The sequence below is a fragment of the Anas acuta genome, chromosome 4, assembly GCF_963932015.1.
Source record: "Anas acuta chromosome 4, bAnaAcu1.1, whole genome shotgun sequence".
NCBI classification, from domain to species: Eukaryota; Metazoa; Chordata; class Aves; order Anseriformes; family Anatidae; genus Anas; species Anas acuta.
In genome coordinates this window covers 19,551,672-19,573,842 of record NC_088982.1, presented here as the reverse complement: position 1 = coordinate 19,573,842, position 22,171 = coordinate 19,551,672, and positions in this window count along the sequence as shown.

The following is a 22,171-nucleotide window of genomic DNA, read 5'->3' as shown; positions in this document are numbered from 1 at the left end:
AAAATGCAACATTTCTGTGTTTATTAGCACACTCACCTTAGTCTTACATTGCCTGCAGAGAAGCACTCATTCATTAGCTTTGACAGAAGGCTGCACTAACACAGCTATATTACTTTCAGGATCCTTGATAGTACATTCCAGACTACTTGTAGTATCCCTGTGCATAACTGTGCCATGCAAACATGGTCTAGATGGAAACTCCAACAGTTAAGGGCACAGCTAATTTGGGACAGTTATATTTATTACTATGCAAGAGCAAACTTCACCTGTGTCAGCAGATGCCACTCACTCTTCTGTATCAGTCTACTTTCCAATAGAATTAAATAATCTTACAAATGATCTCAATTTTTTTTAATGTTATATTGAGGAACTTTGGCAACTATCATCTTTCTCAGGGAACTTCAGTGATCTTCAAAATTATGTCTGTTTGACTGCTATAGAGTCAATAGGACCTTCTCTATGTGCAAGATAATCCCCCAAGTATTATAGCTCCTCTCAAACACTTAATTATCACTTTAAAGCCCTCTTGAAGAATCAGGTGAATTCTGAAGTGTTCTGTTTGCAGAAAAAGATTCATTTTAACTATTTTCTGAATTATTTAAACAATCTTCAATCTACACCACTGCAATATCTGACTTGTATCTAGTTTATCTCATAACGCTTTCCATCACACTTTCCATAAATGCCTAATAACACCTACACAATGTTATTCAGTGCAAGTTTATCAGCCTGTTTTGTTTCCCTTCTAACTTAACATTAATTATTGGCCAGCTAAAACAAGCACAACCAAGGAGGTGAGCTGTCAGAGTCTTCACTTCCACTTCTAAAAAAATATGTAGCAGGAGAGAGGACAGTTTGCATTTATGTCCCCTCTTATGAAAAGACATTCATGAACACTTATGATTACCTAACAAATATAGCCCCTCACACCTATTTGTTGGCACTGTTGTAGGATGAACTCATCCTCCCTCAGACACAGAGGCTCCACAGAGTTGCTCACTCTTAAGACATAACTCCCTAAAAGCCAGGCCTCCTCATTTCCACTGCTCATTGAATTACTTGTGTCACACAAATATATACCAAATGCTGTTGATTAGTATGCTGAATGAATATATTATGCTATTCATAATAGTGCAAGCAGAAGTATAAACCTGAAATTGTGGCATATTATTGTGTGAGGGATCACAAAACAAAATAGATTTTCCCAAAATTAATATATCTGATGAAAGATCTGTGGTTAAGCGCCAATACAGACAAATTGCAGGCTGACAAGAAACATATTCACTTCTTCTTGCTTGCTTTGTGGCCTCTAGGCAAAATATGAATACAACATCACCAGTCAAGAGAACAAAATCTGCTGATCACAGACTGTGACAACATAAGGCAGTCAAACATTTCAGCATCTGCTCTGTTTCTGTATGGTTGCTGAGGGTGATGTGTTAGGCTGCATCTCCCCCTTGCTCACCTCGAGCCTAATGACCTCTTAAACCTGAGTCAGCAGTGACATCTCTGCAGAACAACAGAGAAGTTCCTCTGGATGCCATCTCTACTGAAAGCTGAAAAACAGGTCACAAAGTCCCAGCAGAACAACTGCACTGAGTTTCTATTAGATTTAGCATCTGTTAATCGTCTTACAAAACTTACAAGTAACAGCTACTGTTGAGATATTTGGGACAAAGGGGGAAAAAAAAAAAAAAGACATTCAGATTTAATAGTAACGTCTGCAGACAATGCAGGCACTCCCAGCTACAGCTTGGGGATCCTCTCTTGGATTCCCAGTTGCTCTTTCTACACCCAAAGAGAAAAGCTCCTCATTCTTGGCAAGCCACAGAACATTTTGAACAATTTTTGCCATTCTGCAAATCTGAAAGTTGAAAGAAAAATCTCAACCCTACATCGTTTTCACTGATCTGCAAAAATCCATTGTCACATTAAGCTGACTTGGACTTTGGAGCCTCACAGAAAGAATATCAAGGTGTGGGAAAGTGTCCCTTGGAAAGAATAGCATGCCAGTGGGAAAAGCATGTTAGGTGGAGACTGATAATTACTGCTTGTCGAAGCTGTCTGAAACACCATCTAAACAATTCAGCATAGTAATAATTCAGGCAGTACCACTGTTGTACTGATCCAAATGCTTCTAGATAAAATGGTTATACCTGATTTACAGTACCCAGAGGAAAAAAAAAGTTTACAGTTCTGAATCTTTCTAAGGCTTCCCAAACCTTCTGATCTCAAGAGGATCATGAAGAAAGGAAAATCATTCTAGAAGTATCAGCAACATAAGATTCTGTGGTATATTTTCTCATCACCTATTACCAAATACTTAAATATGTTAACACCAAGTTCTCTTTCATTAATGTGACAAGGGATTAGGCTTCTTTTGTCACAGAGAGAAATGTAAATTGGAGTCCAAAGCAAAATTATTTTGAGACAAATAACCAGATCCACAATTTACCAAAACAACGACAATAAAATCCATTTTAATAACTTTGAGTTTCTATTTACCAGATGAAATATTTCCTTCTTTTAGTACATTATATTTGCACAAGCCAAACATTATTATGAAAGTTTGAATAACTTGGAAAATGATTTTCATAGTGCTGATTTAATTAAGGCAATAATATCAACAGAATTTGAAATATATTTTCTCTTATTGATACACTTCATGGATTCTGTCCTTGCTGAACTTTTTGGTCATTCTTTATTCAGGTCATGTCAAAGAAAAGAGCAGACTGGACCTGTGAGTAAAAGCACTCTAACAAGCTAAGATAAGACGTTCCATCACTTTGTGATGAAATATTCAAACACGTTGCCCACTGGTATCAGCTTATTCATGACTGATTTAAATGATACACTGAAAAATGTGCTTTAATCTTCCATATAATAAGTCTTAAAAAATTAAAACTGAAATCACAGTTTAAAGAAAAAAGCTAGCAGACATTTCAGTCATCTTACTTGACTGTACATTTTCTGATATTAAAGTGGTGGTTTCATTAGAGAACTTAATATAGCTGCAAGTGTAATGCAGTTTATGATCTAGAGTCAATAATTTGTAAGGTACTGAATGTCTTGGTGGGTATTGATGTCATTACCCTTCACATTAAAAAAAAACAATGTTCTTCCCAATTATTTTTCACCCATGAAGAACTTGCCAGCAAAACTGAAAAGAATATATGTCCCTAACCTGTTGTCTGTCACTTTAAGTATCATTCTTTAAAATTAAAATGAGAATATTTAGAATAGCTACTGATTCAGAATGATGTACCTGACTTTGAATACCCTTCTGCCACTTAATTATTTTTTCTGTAACATATATTTGGCACACAGAATGACCTATACCACAGGTTTAATCAATGCCAATAAAAATATATGAGCATAAAGGATCAGAGTACATGGACAACAGAGCTATGAACAGAACTGATTGTTCAAATAGACTTTTTTCTTTACAACATATTTCCATTTTAATGAGAGTTTTTGTCTTCTGTATTTTAATAAATTCTTTTCCTTTTGAACTATAGTTAAAACAGAGGGAAGTTAACTCTGGAATTTACTATGACCCCAAGAGAACCTGGATAGACCTTGCTCACCAGTTTATCACTGAATGTGTTAGTTTTGCCAAACTCCATTTGTCTTTTTATTTAGTTGGATTAACAGAATAATGTTTTAAAGCATTAATTTCTGGGGACAACACAGTCAAACAATTAGCATTTACCTGCCTCCATTAGGTCACTGGTATATACACATTGTTCTTTCCTTGCTGTAAATTAGGAGTTTTCTTTGTGAATGAATCAAATAACAATCATTAATTATTATTCAGGCATGAAACTGACAGAGATTTACAAGTTATGACTCCATCCCACTAGTCTCATTTTCTCATTGATTTATTAAAATTTCATGGAAAGGACAATAAAATCTAAGACTCACTCAACACTTCCTTCCCAAGGAAATGAGTCACATTTGTTTATTAAGTATTTAGTAGTTTGTTGGTTTTTTTTTTTTCAAATAAAAGAAATGGGATTACATCAGAACTAGTGAACACCATTTCAGAAGCAGATTAAAAGCAAGGGCATTAGAACCAAAGGAATCCTGTTGGGATACAGAGCTTTTCACTTACACATTTGCCAGATAGCTCAAGGCAGTCCTGACTGAAAGATGTTTACCCAAACTAATCACTTACAATGTAAAATCAATTGGCAGTGTCTTTCAGTTCTCTTTCTAATATGCACAAAAACTGCCATGTTGTTAGCATCCATGCTAGTAATGGATGTAAACACAGAAATCAAGGTCTAAAGAGATGAACCTGATTCTGATTCTTGAAGATGATCTCCACAGATCCAAATTAAAATGGTCTGAGTGAAAAGGTTGGTCTTCCAACATTTCCAAAAAGCTTCACAGACATATTAACTCTTCTTCAGATTTAAAACACAAAAACTGATGAAAGGCTCTTGTACTAAACCCTTTTATTTTTCCAATTTTATGATATGACTTTTTTAAAAAGAAACTTATCTGTCCATGTATCTTGCATCATTTATAGACCCAGATCATTACAGTTATGATAATATTCCTACCTGAAACAGATGAAAAGGACATTGTCAGAAAGTATATTCAGTTATTTGCTTTGGCAATGCCATATTCTGTTCAGCAGAATGGACTCCATTTCCCAAATCTTAAAGAATCCTTATGTTGATTAAAGCATGACCAAGAAAAAGCAGCTCTACATCCTTATATATCTTTGTGGATTTAGGTATATTTTCTGTCTTGGGAACAATGACGTGTACATTTTGTGAAAGGAATAATGATAACAGTAGAAATATTCTAAGCGTGTCTTTCTGAAAAATCCATTGCAGATTTGAAACAAAGGCTTTAACTTTCTAATTTTATCTGACAGTGTGTACTCTTTGTGCACTAAATGCTCAATTATACTTAAAACTATGTTTTCAATTATGTGATTAACTTTATGCATTTGTGTAGCCCAATTGAGCTTCATAGAATTACTCAAGCAAAGAAAAGTTTGCAGAATTACAACCCAGACTTGTCAATAAGGTTTTGTCAGTTAAAAAAGAAAAAAAAAAAATCACAGTTCAGTCATTCATTGAGGAACATGGAGTTGTAAGTATTTTAGTTTTTTAATTACAGTACATTATTAAATAATAAAGATAGTACTTTCCTGGAAACTGCGTGTTTATCTCCATTCTGTAAATTTATGAGGATAGAACTGTCTCTTCAAAAATGGCATTTCTGATTTGTTTTTTATGAAAGAAATCACTGAGCATTACTCTGAAACATAATAAATAAAAGTAAACCATCCATTAGAATGAATAAGCCCTAAAGTTTCTCAGAACATACCGCAGAAATACACAGGCATTTTACAATTCCTGGAGAAACTATAAGAGTTTCACTTTCAGGAGATGCATTTACCTGCTCTTGGACAAAATGTACACTTCCATTGAAAAGAGCAATCTTCTTCAATCAGTTTAAATTCAGTCTTTTCAGTATTTTAAAATCTGTGCCATCATTTTTAAGCACAGCTTAAACCACAGAAGTAAGTCAGATAATGTGTGGCAAGAAAGTAAATTATTTACCATATTTTCTAGTTTACTGATGCAATATCAATGTGCACAACAAAGTGAAAGTGGCAATATCATAAATATAAGTAACAAGAATAAGCTGACACAAAAGGAAAATTCCATACTGCCTTCATTGCCTCAGTCTAATGTGGGAGGCTAGGTAAATTTTTACTACATGATCTTCAAATCTTATTTCAAACTAAGGTCATATCCTACTCTTTTTTCATACAACTAGTATAATTTGAACAGATATGGAAACGTGATTTCTTTGAGCTGAGCTCTGTACCGAGATGATAGAAAGAATGCTTTTGTGCCCCTGTATTTTCTTTTTGATCTACTATTTGCAGTTTTATATATCCATGTTTTTAGTGCAAATTCTGACTGAATCACCTGTCCTGGTGTTATTAAAATACATTACAAATACTTCATTGCAACTGGAAATAAAAGGAACATATACAGAAGTGGGATGTGCTTGTCTTGCAGTTAAAACTATTCACTGAAAGCCAGTAGATCTACGTTCATTGCTTGCTCAAACTGACATCTTTTGAGTGATTTAATCTTTCTACAATTCATGTAATATGTCCTGTTATAGATCTTACTTAGAACAAAAAATTTATTCAATCAGTTCCTTCAAAGTTCCTTTGCTTCTTGCTTTCTAAATGTACAAAAATTTGTAGGCCAAATTCTTGTTTGATCTTTCTAGACACCACTGTAAGGAAAAAAAGTATTTTTATTCTCAGAAGCAACCTACAACAATCTTGTTCTCTTTACCTTCCACATGAACTGACACTGTGGACAATGGATAGACTGTTTACTTCTCTGAACTTAATGGTTAAGCTACTCTTGCCTTCAACAGAGAGCACGATTTCACTGAAGGTGTTTGCAAAGGATCAATTAACTGGATTTTCTACTTTGCTTTTCTCATCTGCCTGCAGTAGCTACAGCACTATTATTTGTGGATCAAGAGAGTATGAGCTTGCTCCTGCTTGCACTGAGCCAAGTCTCTCAAGGGCTCCAGTGGGAACAGAACAAAGCTGTTGTCAAATTCAAGCTACAAAATTAATGGTGGATAGTTATTAAGAGCTACATGCAAACACACAAGTAGGAAAATGTCAAATCCATTTTCAGCCTGATTCAAAGAATTGCACCTATCAGAGCTACCTTAGTGATTGACAATTCATTTTATCAATTAAAACAAAAGTCAGAATCATTGCATTCAAGAACAATTTTAACTGATGGTGATCTTCTGACCAAGACAATATCATCTTATTTAGACGCACCTCTAAAGCAATTAGATTGGGTTGTATAACTGAGATATTATGCTCCTGTACTGATTCGCAGACAAATGCATAATTTGCAAAAAATCAGCCTGTCATTCAAGCATCTAGTTAACAATTTTCAGGTATCTATTTACATCAAGTACATTTTAGCGAGTACATATAGTTCAGCTATAAAAGAGTCACAACCTTTACTTGGTATTTCTGAAGACCAATACCTTTTGTAGAGGTTTTTGATTGGGAAAGGATATAGCACACTAAACCATAGAATCACAGAATAGACTTAGAATCGACTTGGAATAGACCAAGATCATTTGGTCCAACCAAACCCTTTACCACTAATATTACCCACTAAACCATGTCCCTAAACACCTCATCCAACCTTTCCTTAAACACCTCCAGGGACAGTGACTCTACCACCTCCCTGGATAACCCGTTACAATGCCTAACTACTCTTTCTGAGAAGAAATTTCACTGTATTTACAACCTAAATGTTGTACAGCCTTCTTATTTCAGCAGCTTTCAATATGTAGATATAGCCTTTTACTTAGCATTGTCAACGTACACGATATTGGAATCTCATCATTACACTCGAAAGTAGTTTTCTATAACAGTAGAATAATGAAGTTAATGTTCACAAATGATCTTGAATTCAAGTGTTTCACTATAGACATGAACTGTGTTATCTCTGCATAAAGACTGACTTTCCAATTAGAGACAGTAACTATTTGTTCATTCATATGTAATTAAACGAACCGTATATGGGAACTTTAGTGAACGCTGTTCTCAACAATATCCCTTGTAAGGAAAGCTAATTATTTTTAACACAGTGTGAATGTTAATGGATACTTGAGCAATCCTGCACACTTTAGTGAAAGATTACAGGTAGATCTTAATGTATGGAGAAGCAAATTTGACTGAAGAAAGGCTTCACACCAGTGTCTGACATTCATAAAAAGTGCAACCGTCAGAGAACTTGAAATGTCCCCAAGTCCTCTTCAGCTGCACCAGTACACAGTGATGGAAAATATCCTTAGAGATCTGCTGAAGGGCATGAAACTTCAAGTCTACGGAAAAAGCAACGGTACAGCTTATTTACTAGTTTCCAACTGATTGGAATCCCCATTAGAAAAGGTCAGGTTTAATTTGACACAGTTGCATTCAGAAAGCCTGTGGTCCATCATAGTTCAGGTAAGACAGAGGAAAATAAATGCTGCTTAACTCACACACTAGGAAATTGTTCTATTAAACTATGCATACAAAATATGTACTCAAGGGCATGTGGCTTTATTGCATAGCTACTGAATGTTAAGAGCGTGCAATAAATAAATATTGTTCCTAAGTCACAAAAGGAAGAAGATATTTGAAAAATAAGACAGACATTTTTGAGCATATATGACAGAAGAAAGTCTAACAAAATTTAACAATAGATATTATTACTGCAGCTGTCATATCAGGATTTTGAATTTTTTAATATCCATTTTAAGTAGTTCAGAGCTATTTTGTGAAATCCCTGTTATATAATTAGCTTTAAAAATGACTCAAGTCAGCATTTTGTCTATACGGCACAAATGAAGGATGGAACTTTAAAATAATGCCGCCTATTCTTCACACAATTGAAAAGCTGTACCAATATTATCTTTGTTGTGGCAGCAGCTGCTTGCAAATGCCTTTAGAACTGATTTGGGTCTCTCTGTCATGTGCTAATAGAATCAGAGACAGGCTTTAATAGCGTGTGTTCAATGTATACAATTCCTGGGTGATCCTACCAGAGCAGATAATTTCCTAGCAGCACACCGAGTGTGCAATTACAATATCATCATATCTGCATAGATCTTTCTTCATCTAGACATACTTTTTTTTCTTTTTTTTTTTTTTTTTTTTTATAGTATCTATCTGCTCCTTTAGTAGTCCTAGGTTGTTAGCTGCCTGGGTTTAGCCATTATACCATGCATCTTGACCTTGTGGACATCATCAATATCGCCAGGCAGTTCCTCGGACAGTTCTTAGTGAGAATTGGTGACATGAGAAGTCCACGGTTTAGGCACATGAAACCAGCTGACCTCCAGTTACAGCAGCAGAATAAAGGGAGATAGCAGCCCAGGGCTATGCTAAGGAATAGCACACTGCACTCACAATGAATTTCTGCATAAAGCAATTCCCTCTCATTTTTCATGTGCATTGCCACTAATTAATTGATGTTGTTCCACTTACTCCTTGCAAGTGGGAAACAATAATGTAGACAAAAGGACACTGTAGGCATGTAGGAACTGAGTTTTAAAATGTGTAGTAACTCTCAGCATGCACGTATGCCTGTCTAGGATTTGACAGATTTTTTTTTCAAATCATATTAAGTGTATGTGCTTTCTTCACAGACAGCTCTTTAAAAAAACTCACCCATTTAAAAATAACATTTTAAAAAATAAAATCTATTGTCCAAAGAAAGTTAGGAAAAGTAGAAAAATTCTTGTCACTCGAGGCTGGCAGAATGAGAGCAAAGTGAAAACTGGGACAGAGGAATAAATCAGGTAGTCATTATTTTAAATAAAATGCTGATCTGGTTAAAGAAACTATTGAAGGTAAATTAGGAGTGAGACTGAATATCTTCTATCTATGTGACCATCCCATTAGCACCAGTAGAAATTTCATTCAGAAAGCTTTCCTGAATGGAGTCTTATTGTAATGGGAATAGCAACAAAGAATTAATGATTTTGCTTCATACCACTGGGACATCAAAACGTAGTATTTTGCTGTCCAACATATTTAAAGCGCTATGTTTCATTATATGGAAAATCATTCTCCTGACTGAAAGAGCAAAACATTTTATTGTGTATCTATTTTCTGTTGTAACACTGTAAAAAATAAAAAATAAAACACTATGTTAGCTGAAGTACAAAAGTACCAACAGTTCTCTTGTGAACTGATGGCTCCACATGATGTCCCCACTGACAACACTGCAGAACTACTGACCCTGTACAAGAGGTAAATGAAAACTCTTTTGCTTATAATCCAAGAACACAAGTCCTATGAGGAGCACCTGAGGAAGCTGGGGTTGTTTAATCTGGAGAAGAGGAGGCTCAGGGGATACCTCTACAGCTACCTGACAGGAAGCTGTGGAGAGCTGGAGGTCGGCCTCTTCTCACAGATAACTACTGATAGGATTAGAGAGAATGGCCTCAAGTTGCACCAGGGGAGGTTTAGGTTAGAAATCAGAAGAAATTTCTTCTCAGAAGGAGTAGTCAGGCACTGGAACAGGTTGCCCAGGGAGGTGGTGGGGTCACCATCCCTGGGGGTGTTCAAGAAAAGGTTGGACCTGGTGCTTCGGTACATGGTCTAGTGGGTGATATTGGGGGGGGAGGGGGGGAAAGGATGGTTGAACCAGATGATCTTGGATGTCTCTTCTAACCTTAATGATTCTACGATTCTAAAGACTGAGATTTAATATACTTTACCTGGGTGTTGTTTAATGCAATAGATTCAAATGGAACACAGTCCTTGGATATGAAATCAAATTTAGCGGTCAAGATTATGAAAAGTCTTGAGGAGGATTATGAAACAACACATAGAGGCAAACAGAAATAGTCACCTACCTGAGCTAAATCAATTGAAGTTAGATGTCCAGTCTGCTTTTGTGATCTTGAAAATCCTATTAGATACCACTAAGCATCTAAATATCTTTGAAAACATATCCTTCTGTGTATCCATTAATAAGAATCACTGCACTTGAAAGGCTAAAGGGACTCAGCCTCATCTGTAATATACAGCTGTACTTTTCAAACAGAACTCATACAATCCAACAGTACAGCTCTCCAAGCAAAGATCCCTCTACCATCAACAGAGGAGACAGAAAAATCATAAAACCTCACATAAAGGATAAAGCACTCTCTGGAAATACCTTTCTCAGACTTCGTATAAATTGGCCTCTGGAAGATACTTAGAAAGAGTTTAAATGACGAGACACATAATTCATATCTGCAGTCCAGAAACACAATGCAGAATTCTCTGTACTACTCATTTCAGAAAGTCTTTTGTTGTAGCTTCTGCTCTTCCCCAAACAGCAATTAGGTTCATGTTTTAACCTCTATAATCATGATGTCTGTTATATTAAAGGAAAAAAAAATCAATCTACAAATAAGTTACAAGCCCCTTTTTTTCTTTTTTTTTCTTTTTTTCTTTTTTTTCTTTTTTCATTTTTTTCTTTTTTTTTTCTTTTTTTTTCTTTTTTCATATTGTCATGCATGAATCCCCAATGTACTGCTATGTATCCATGTGTTGAGTCACTGGGTGAATGCATAAATTCACATAAAGGCACAAAGATGCAACCATACTACAATATGCATGTTTATTTAGAGACTTCTTTTAACACAGAGGCAGTAAAGTGCTCTCCACTCTCTTCTCCTCCAGTATTACACACTCAGCAAAGTTGGTGAGTGCAGTCTGGGACAGCAGAGCATGAAATTTGAGTCCCATAAATTTGACCCTAAATTTGTGAAATGAAGATAAAAATGAAACTATTCACTTGAGGAAGTGGCAAATTTTAGAGCTCAATGGGTGAAAAAACTTCCCAGGGGATATTCTAAAATAGTGATGGATGCAGGAACAGTAATGTTGATGTATGTCAGGCCAGGGGCAGTAAGGTTACAAGCAGAAGGAAATGAAGGGAATTGGTGAATTGGCTTTGAGAAAATGGCAGAGATAATGAGGACATGATAGCAATAACAAATACCATTTTTTCACAATGCTCCCTATACTGTGAAGTGCCCAACAATTCATTCTGGACGCACAAAATGTAGGAGGGAGAGAATGAACATGCATTCTCATTCTTCCCACATCTTCCATAAAATCTTATTCATTCACTAGCTTACAATTAATGGAGACACCTTTTGCAGCCATTCCCTCTCATTCCATTAAGTTTTGCTCTGCTTCTAAGCTTGGAAATGTGACTGACCCGCAAGCAGAATATTAAGTCAGTTTGTCAATTCCCCATTTATTTTGTTATCAATTATTATCATTACAATTACTATATAGTATTTAGCTACAAAATTAATTTCACGTGGCATGAGCAATATTCATGATATCATGATAAACACTTGAATTTTAAAGAACGTTCATTTTTTAATGCAAGAATAGGTGAAATAAGTCTGAAATTGTCTGGAAAAAAAAATGTATATTTCTACAAATATTATTTTTATAGAAGCTTTGAAAGCTTCACTACGGTTGAAAAAAAATCATCCAACGTGTTTTTGAGCCTGGTTCAACTACTTTTATACTCCACAGTGTCCATTAAATTCAAGGGATGTCTAAACAGAACTATATTATTTATCACTTACCTTTTGGATTTGTTGAGACAGATCAGAAACAATGGAAAGAGAAGAATCCTAATGCAAGTTTCTTGAGTGTGTGGATTAGGAGTTTTCATGCTCACAAAGAAACTCAGCAAACTTTTGATCTGAGAGACTGGGAACGTAAATGATCAGAAAGAATGTCATAGAGGATTTGTTTATATTTTTAAAACTGTACATAAAAATTATTTATAAAGGAAACAAAATGCAGGCAAGAAATGAGAGACATTCTTTGATAAATTAAAAATGTTTGCTTTCTGCTATAATGTGAGAAAGCTAGATGTAAGAGAAGTATATTGTGTGTATGTTCAAAGACTTAACAGCATGAGGTATGGAAGTATTTAAAATGGTAACAGCTCAGAAAATAGTATAGGTCTTGAAATTAAATCATCCTCATAAATAAATCATCAAATAAAGGTAAAATGACAAATTGGTATTAGTCTAATACAGACTTAGCTGAAGTATTAATATCCTTTTTTTTTCCCCCCCTCTTAGAAGGAAACTTGCTATTAAAACTTGAGTTCAGATAAATGTCTAAGTATTTGTGGGGCAATTCTTCATTGCTTTTGGCCACTAGTAAAAATTCTAGTGATGTCAAACCATCCTTAAGATGTCAAGATACAGAGCACACCCTGTGATGCACTCTTGAAATCTGCTCTACTGTTATGAAAGGTAATGTGGGCTCTATAGCTCTCCTCTTACATGTTAGCTTTGCACTAATGTCCTTGGGAAAAGTGCCCTATGTTCCTTGCTTTGGACCTGCATTCTTAGTGGCAGCTGAACATTTCCTTCCTGACTGGATGACGACGTGCCACCTCACCATTGCATGTAAAAGCTTGGTGGGCTTGATACACATGAAGGAAAAGATGGCCTACTTTGCACAACTGACTGAACCCAGGATCTCACAAGAAACCTCCTATGAAAAGCTGATGAACCTGATATAGGACACAGGATTCAGGAGCATATCTCTTCATTAAACAAGAAGTCATAAGAATAAGGAAAATCCCAGCTGCCTAGCTCTTACCAGAAGATAATTTTCCTTATAATATGCTGCCAGAAGGAAATTTTGCATCATTTGTCTTTTCAGCTACATACAAGTTATTTTTTTCGCATAGAACTCTTCTGACCCATCCTGCTCCCACTGTCAGGCTTCTAATTGTTTGTTCTGAAACCAGCCTAATTAGGTGGTGAGATTTGTAGGGTGTGGACCTTGTCTAATTGTTTGTTTTATAACACTGTGAAAGTGTATAGAACATATACTACTAATAAAACTAAATCTTATCCTGCACTTTATTATGATTGGAACGGAGAAACAGTTGGACAGCTTGTTTTCAGCCTGCTTTCTAAACTAAATACGGCTTATATGATCAAGGCTATCTGTATCTCCATGCATGTGTGTACTCAACAATTTCAGACCCTTCTACCGAATGCTAGCTACATTTACATTCCCACACAATGGGAGTGAGCTTAGAGATAATAAATGCCTATCATGTTTCATGAAAACGGACAGGTGTGTTGAAGATATTACTTCCCTGAGGAAAAAAAAAAAAAAAATGGGAAAGAAAAAGAAAAAAAAAGAAAAGAAAAGAAAAAAATGCAGTACACATTCAGTATTTTCAAGATATTGTAAAACAACAGATAGGGACACTACGTATAGCTCAATTATGTGGGCAGAACATCAATCAGAGCTCACATTTTTCATTTGCCAAAATCAAGTATGTGTCACATATACAGGAAAACAGCTTCAATATTTGTGATGCTCATACAGCTACTTAAGAACTTACAAGTGGATCTGGTGGTTCATACCAAAGGTCCACTTTATCTGGTAACCTATCACAGGCTGTGATCAATGATGGGCACCCAGTGAAAAGGGCAAATACAGAGCAGTATTTCCCCAGAATACTGCCTCCAGCAATGCATGGATAGGGGATATTCTAAGCCTGGCATTATGTCTGTATGCTGGACTCATTACAAGGGTTTCTTTAATTGCTTTTGGCACTTCTGTAAACATCTGGCATCCACAGTTTCCCATGGCAGAGAAGTCCCACAGCTTACCTACACACTGCATAAAAATGTCTCTTTTTGCTTGTCTTGTACTGCCACCTGTTAGCCTTATATTATACTCCCCAGAGCTTATTAGGAAAATAAAAATAAATAAATAAATAAATAGGCAGCTCTTCCCCTATTTATCCACACCCTAAAACCTACAATACTATTGACCCTGGTCTCTCAGTAGCTTCTTTTTCAACAGTTTATGGCAAAGAATTAGAACTGCTTTAAAAGACATTGGAGCTTCGCTGACTCTGTGGCCTCTGGATCATTTTCAAAAGAGGTATTCACAGAGCACATTAGGCATTTGATTAATTACCCTCTGGGCCCAAACCCAATCACTATCTCTTGAGGTAATTTAAGTATTCAACAGCATATTTCTGGTAAAAATATGGATATATTTATGTACTTTTACATCTGGAATTGATATCATTAAGTTAGAGACAATGCATGTCTCATATTTGAAAAGAATGGTATGAACATTGTGATAAAACTATTTTTTCCAGATTAAAATAAGCTTTTGAGATTTACTACCTGAAGAACAGAAAGGAAAAAGAAAGACCAAACACCTTTCCCCTTATCATCAGGGCATAAGATGTAAAGGGAAAGAAAGCACTATGGTAAAATAAATGATGGGGCCAGGGTGGCTTAACACCATTTCCAGGCTAAGTTCCAAGTCATTTCTATAATCAAGTTCCAATCCAAGTACATGTTTGCCTCATTTCCTTTGGATCTGACAAACTTAAGTATAGGAAAGTCAAGGGCTTATTTTTTCATTTTCACTTTGATGAAAGCGTTCTTGCTTTTCATGCAGTTTTCAGATCAGATCAATTGTTTTATTTTTCTAAAATGCCAAAAACAGCATAGCTAGGAGGAAACTTATGCAGGAAAAGAATGAGCTGCTGCTTCTATACTTATTGCACAATGTCACTTGCTTTTTTCATGTGTTCTGTTAGTTCTTGTAGATCCCACACTCTCTAAAGCTGTATTTCAGAAAAGGAAAAACTGCAGTAATTATGGCAAAACATGTAAGGATACACAGCACAGCTCTTTTCACCACAACTCAAGGAGTATGGCAGTATTTTGTCACATACCTCTTAAACATATGTGTTCTGCCATTTGCCTTACATCAGAAAACGCTTCCTAATGCAATGCAACAAGACATTTAAAAGATAGCATCAGTAACTGCGAGTCACTTTAGAAATAAATCTACACTATTCCATCAGAGTAGCACAAACGAAAAAGCATCTTTTGAATGCCAAGGCCAAACATACAATACTCTATAGGCATGGCGCTTGCTATGCCCTTTACTGGCAGATTGATTTTCGTGTTCTGGCTAAACTAGCAGTTAACAACATTACACTGCTGGTTGGGTAGCAATGACGGCCCAATTAGAAAACACAGTCAATGAATAGGTCAGGCAGCTAGGGTCCAGATATTCTGAGCAAGACTAGGCCTTTCAGTTTGTAAAACTTTCTGTTGACCTTTTCCTCATCATAAGTGACCCACCATAAAAACATGTCAAAATTTTGTTCAGAAACAAATCAGAAAATAAACTGTGACTTATCCAAATAAGCAAACAGTTTAAGAAAACTTGTTGAAGAACTGTTAGCACAGGAAAGAAAAGAAACAGGTTAAAAGGGGCTTCCTGATTTCTCCATCAATATGTGCAGTGTACTGGTTGTTGGCTTTCAGGGGATGTTTTGGGGCAGTCTGTTCTAATCAGAGATAACAATCAGATATACTTTGAAGGCTTAGAACTACCAGAACTAGTAAATGGCATGGCTGTATTATTTATCCCACTTAGTTTTCCATACAAAAACAGACCAGTTTGATTTTTGGCTTGATCCTACTTAAATATACATATATATGTATAATATACAAATAATTCTATATGGATTTTAAGTTGTGTGGCCTGAAAGCAGACAATAGGGATTTGTCAACATATTACTTATATAGGCCGGATGAATGTAGGGATCAAAAAAGAATTAAACACACTTATGTAGGATGCTGCATAAATTGCAGTGCTTGTAAACTGCAAGGGGCAAGTAAATTTACTTCTGTCAAATTAAGAGATCAGCATTGAAAGCACATTATTAGCACTACATTGTGAAATACAATGTTCACTGTCCATAAAACAAATTTATTTGGAAATAAAGTTCCCACCCCTTCCAAGCCCCCCTTAGAGTTTCAAAAGGGCTAACATCTTTCCTGAAGAATACTGACCTGTTATACTCAAAATAGATCTCCTTGTGATACACCACAGAGGGCTTGATTATCATAAACACAGCTCTCTAATATCTCTGTTATTATCTTTATTGAAACACCTTGGCCATACCTTTTGGCAAATTTCTCTTTTGTTCAGAAATGCCTCTACATACACCTCAATAGCTCCCATCACTGATTTTTCTTCTATCATTATATAATCTTACCTTTGTGTTTAATCTTGAACCTAGGTAGACTTAGTGCTGTACATGAGCAATAATAGCTCTCAACATTTATTTTCTCATATGCCCTCAGGTTTCAACTCCTATGGTTGACTGTTTCGTGTGATCTATGCTCTGCTGCAGACTTTATAAAAGGTTGACTTATTTTTCTCTTAATTTCCATGCTAACTTGATGGTTTTATGTAAATAATAAGGAATGTTAACAATAGCAGCATGTGTGAACATTCATTAAACTCTCTTCAAAATTCTGCTAGTGATTTTTGTTGCATATTTAGCAATGTCGGGATGCCATTACAAAATCACAGCACTAACTGAAACTGTACTTGAAGGTTCTGGTATGTGCTTGATGCTGTTCTCTGAACTGCAGTGTAGGCACATCTGAAATTTGCTTGCTCACACTACAGAAACTACTTATTAGCATCTGTATATAACACATCATCACCACAGGGAAAGCTAGTTTAAAATCATAAATGTCAAGACATAATTAACTCAAAGGTCAGGTTTAATTACAGTTGTTGAAACTGAAATATACTAATTACCATTACTATGTCAGAAAATTTCTTAAAACGATTTAAAATGTTTTGTTGGTACCCGCACTTTTCTGCAATCGACATCTTTTGTTCCAAGACAGAGATGTTTCAATGGGCCCTTTTTACTAACTTTGAAGCTGAGAGAGAACAAAACAGGAAAACAATGAACAAAGCACCACCACAAAGCTCAGCAAAACCTGTGCTCTGTGTTATGATATTATTAATTACTTTCTTGTAAATGGCACTTCAGATAATTATTTAGATAATTGAATTATTTGGAGAATCTGTTGTATGGGTGAAGCAGATTTTAACTGTATGGTGTTTAGGTTTAATGGCAAAGCAAATCAATAAGTGAAACAGACTGGTGAGAAAATAACTCAATAACTGCAAAATTTGCTCTACCTGTAGGCTTTTTCAAGGATTCTACTGGGAATAGTTATTGACTCACATAAGTATTTTAGTTCTCTCTTTCCCCCAAGGTACAGAAAGTTTGAATGCTGTGATTTCATTTTCTCTGCTGTTACTTAGTGTTTATTCTCTCCTCCCTGCCACAGCCAGGATTTCCAGCTTACCATATCTTATACTTTGTATATAGCAATAAACATCTTTTTTTTCCCCATTTAGGAACCATTCCTATCTTGGTCGAATGCAGCATGGAAATGGTTAAGATATATGAAGTTGAAATCCCCACAACAACAGCACATACTTTAGCTACTGTAGTACCCCTGTGCAAAAATTCAGAAGTCTAACAGTGATTGTAGCATACAACTCTGGAGAAAAATGTTACTAGTTGATGACAAGAGGCTAGCAAGTGTTCTGATAAAAGAAACAAACCGGCACGTTAAGTTTTCTTTGTCCTCCACCTGAGGTGCTGAGTCATAACAGCAACCCTGGTCCTGTGAAAGAGTGCTGGTGCCCTCCAAAGTGTGCAAGTCACCTAAAGCCAAGGAAGGCTTGTGCCACTTGAGGAGATAAGCCTACCAGTAGGCAGCTCCTTGTCATCTGTCTTTCACAAGCCCCAGTATTTGGAGCTTCAAGCAAGGCAGCAGCAAAGAGCTCAAAAGTGTGAACGTAGCTGAATACACAGCAGCTGAAAGGCAGTAAAGGACAGTCTCAGGCACATGAAGTGCATGTAGCAGGAAAGCAGCCAGCAGTTCAGGAACCATTCACAGTACACCAAAAAAATAGCCAAGGCATGCTTTCTGATTGCAAAAAGCAAGCAAAATAAGAAAGTTTGCGCTGCCCTGCACCTCAACAAAGGGGATGGAATGGCATTCAATTAAGAGTTCCCTGCCTCCCAGGTACCGATGACATTGAAATCAGCACAGACATAAGGCATTAAAGCTGGCATCACCCCAAAAAAATCTCTTATTTAAGATTTACAGCTGACTGTTAAGAGAAAAGTGAAAAATTATTAAAGGCTTCCATCTGGCAGAACGTATCATTAGTATTCAAACTGATAGCAGCAGTGATTTAAATTTAATAATCCAAGTGGAGATACGCATCAAAAAAGAATTCTTCTAAAATATGTTTAATAGCAATAACTGACTTCTTTATTATAGTCTGCCTGTGAAAAATGCCAGATATCAAAGAATAAGACATCAAATGTTAATTTCAGTGTGTTCTTCTGGTTGAAACTCACATTAAAATAATATAATCAGTGTGAATCAAGGAGCACAGGCTGTACCTGTTTGTACCGTTCTTGAGAAAGATTTGGAAGAGTACAACCCAGAAAAAAAGGTGGGAAATTTCCCATAATTGCTTGTTTTGGGTGTGGGTGCCCTTGTGTTGGCAGTCAGTGGGGGCTGGAGGAGAGGAGAGGCCAGGCCGCCCCATGACCAATGCAGCCGGTTCCAGCTATTTCCAGCTGTCGCTAACAGCCCCACCAACCTGCAAGGTTCAGCCCGCCAGCCAAGAAGGTGGTGCCTCTGAAAAACATTGTTAAAAAAGGCCAAGATGCTACCCAAGAGAAAGGAGTGAGGAATAAAACACAAGAAACAACCTTGCAAACATTAAAGTCAGAAAAGAAGGAGGGGGAGGAGGTGCATCCCGCACTGAAGCAGATTCCCCTGTGGCCTGAGCAGAGGACTGCACTGGAGCAGATATCCACACAAGCAACCCATGGAGGACCCGTACTCAAATAGAGGAGAATTGTGAGGAGGAAGGAGCAGTTACAGGGTGAGCACAGCCCCCCATTCTGCATCCAGCTGAGCTGCTCAGGGGACAGGAGGTAGAGGAGCTGGGAGTGAAGGAGTAGATGAGTCTGGGAAAAAGGGGTGGGGGCTTGGAGGGTCGTGTTTTAGCTTTTGTCTTTGTTTCCCACCCTCAGGCTCTATTTTCATTGGCAATAAATTATATTAATTTCCCCCATTTCACCCAGGATGGAAATCAGTAAGTGATTTCCTTGTCCTTACCTCAACCCTTTTTCTTCCTGCTTTCTGCCTGTGTCCTGTTGATGAGGGAGGGCAAGGGTGGCTGGGTGGGTGGCTGACAGTCAGATAAGGTCAACCCACCACAGATGTGTTACCAAATCTCATAATTTTGTAGAGAACACATCTTCTGAAGGAGTATCTTGTGTCCTACCTAAGAATCAGACCAAGAAGGCTGCATGTAAAAGACAATCCCTAAACTAAAGCATCTCTTTGATTTAATATTATAATACCAAGCTTTTTTTTTTTTTTTCTGTCCTTCTTTTAATTAATTTTATGAAGGTATTGCTCTACTTTTGAGTTATGCAGCTGTGGTTTCATGCATTAGGTAGCATCTGTTTCTCATTTTCCTTTTCTTATGGAATCAGTTTACACTTTATTCTTTTATATCTCAGCTTCATAATGCTGGAACATAACAAGAACAGCTCACGTGAAGTCAAGGTGACAACACAATGCACCAGCATAATAGCCATTCTGTTAATTTTTACTAATGGCAACAAAGAACAATCCAAAAGTCCCAAATAGACTCATTACCATACCATCAACTAGGTAAAAAAAACAATAGATGCATGCAACCAGCAAAGGACAATTTGTTCAGGGAAAAAAAAAATATAATAATAACATGAAAATTAAGGCAAAATGCAAGCTTCACAAATTGAAGAGGTTGCAGCAAAATAAAAAAAAAAAAAATAAAAGTTGTATTCATTATAAGAACAAACAGAAATTGACTATCCAGTGCAGAATTTACATCATGGGCATTGTACAAACAAAAATACAAATCAGTAACCCTTTTAACACTTTTTTCCTAATTGCAGATTAATGGGCAGTTCAACTCTGCAGGTTGGTAATTTGCCAGTATGATCTGTGTGCTTTTTTGTTTTTCATTTTGTTTTTTTTTCAAAGTTGAACAAGAAAACAACATTAGAAAGCTCTAAATATGCTTTTGGGAAGAAGCCAGCTTAGGCTGTCTAAATTGGACCAGGTTCTTTAAACGTTCCACAGGCTTGTTGCAGGAAGTCAGGAGCTCTACATTGGCAGTGTAATAACAAGTGATCGATACTGAGACATTTACTCCTTTGTCACTTCTAGCTCAGCAGGGGTGAGCACAGCTAGAGTCTGAAGGAGGAAGGCTTTCACAGTCATCAGATGGCTGTTCAAAGCATCCTGGATACATCTAACGGGGGTTCAGGGTGGGGGATACTTGTGTGATGGTGGCTGAGGTCCCCCAGCCCCTGCTTCTCTCTAATCAAGATACTTGCAAATCCTCAGCACTGCAGAAAGAAAGAAAAAAGAAGAAAAAAAAAAAAAAAAGAAATAAAAAAAAAAGTAAATATTTTAATTTTTAGTATTTTTCCTAAGCCTTTTTTTCCAGTTTGAATATGGATTCAGTTCCAGTAGGCACTCTGAGAATATGACAGGGGTTTCCAAAAGGAAGGGTTTGATTTCAATTTTAAAAGTCTGAAAACATGCTCTGAAAGTTAAAAAGAGATCCTTCGTATCCTTTTCAAAATGAAACTGCATTTTTCTCCTTATATGAAATGACTATTTTGGAATGTCTTGGGTTTATTTTAAAACTTTGAATTAAAAAAAGCTATTTTCATTTCCTTTTACATGTTTTCTTCCAATTGATACATTCTCAACTCATCCTATGTTTAATTTTTATTATAGATGAGAATGGGTTATTGCATTCTTTACAAAAATCTCAACAAACAGAAAAAAAAAAAAATCCTTTTTTGCTTAGCTGTATGTCAAAGTCAGAGAAAAAAAATTTAGCAATTCAGATTCCTCACCAGCCACTGCTCCACAATAAAACACTCTACAGCAGCACTGATGGTGCTCAGACTGCTCCACATATATGTCTCAGCTTACAAATCACAAAGTTTTCACACAGTCTTTGAACTCAAAAGCTCATTATCTTATACAAAGTAGACATTGAAAGCTGAGGCATTGTTAGGGAGATAATGGATGATGTTACAACAGGAAGAGCAAGAGCTTAAAGAACACAGGACTGCCAAGAATACACGGGGAATGCAGCCTTTCTAGCTAATAATATCAAATTCTTAAAGCTACTGTATATGTTCCTTGCAGTGGCAGATCTCAGCTTTGCACAATTCAGAGCTTCTCAGCTAGATCCACACTGTGGTGCCAGAAGGCCCAGCTTCACAGGCAGTGAAGATGCACCCTAATTGGCTCTGTAGGAGCCAGTTATGGTCTGAAAACATTGGGCTATGTTTGAATTAACAAGTTGAAAAAAAATATTGTCACTGGAAATGTTTTCCTCTTCCTCGTAAACTTTAAAAAATCATGATGAGTTTATTAGCTCAAGCACAGAACTACATAAATGAAACTGCACTGCTCCAACTAAACTGCATCTTATAGAGCTATAACTCACTCAGTACTCCCAGCTTTATGTTATGTTGCATGACTATGTATGTCTTCCTTTACAGAAATTCATTAAAAGAACAAGAACGCAACGACAGAACTTTATAGTTCATAAAAATGTAGGCCTATGAGGTTCAGTCCTGCTAAC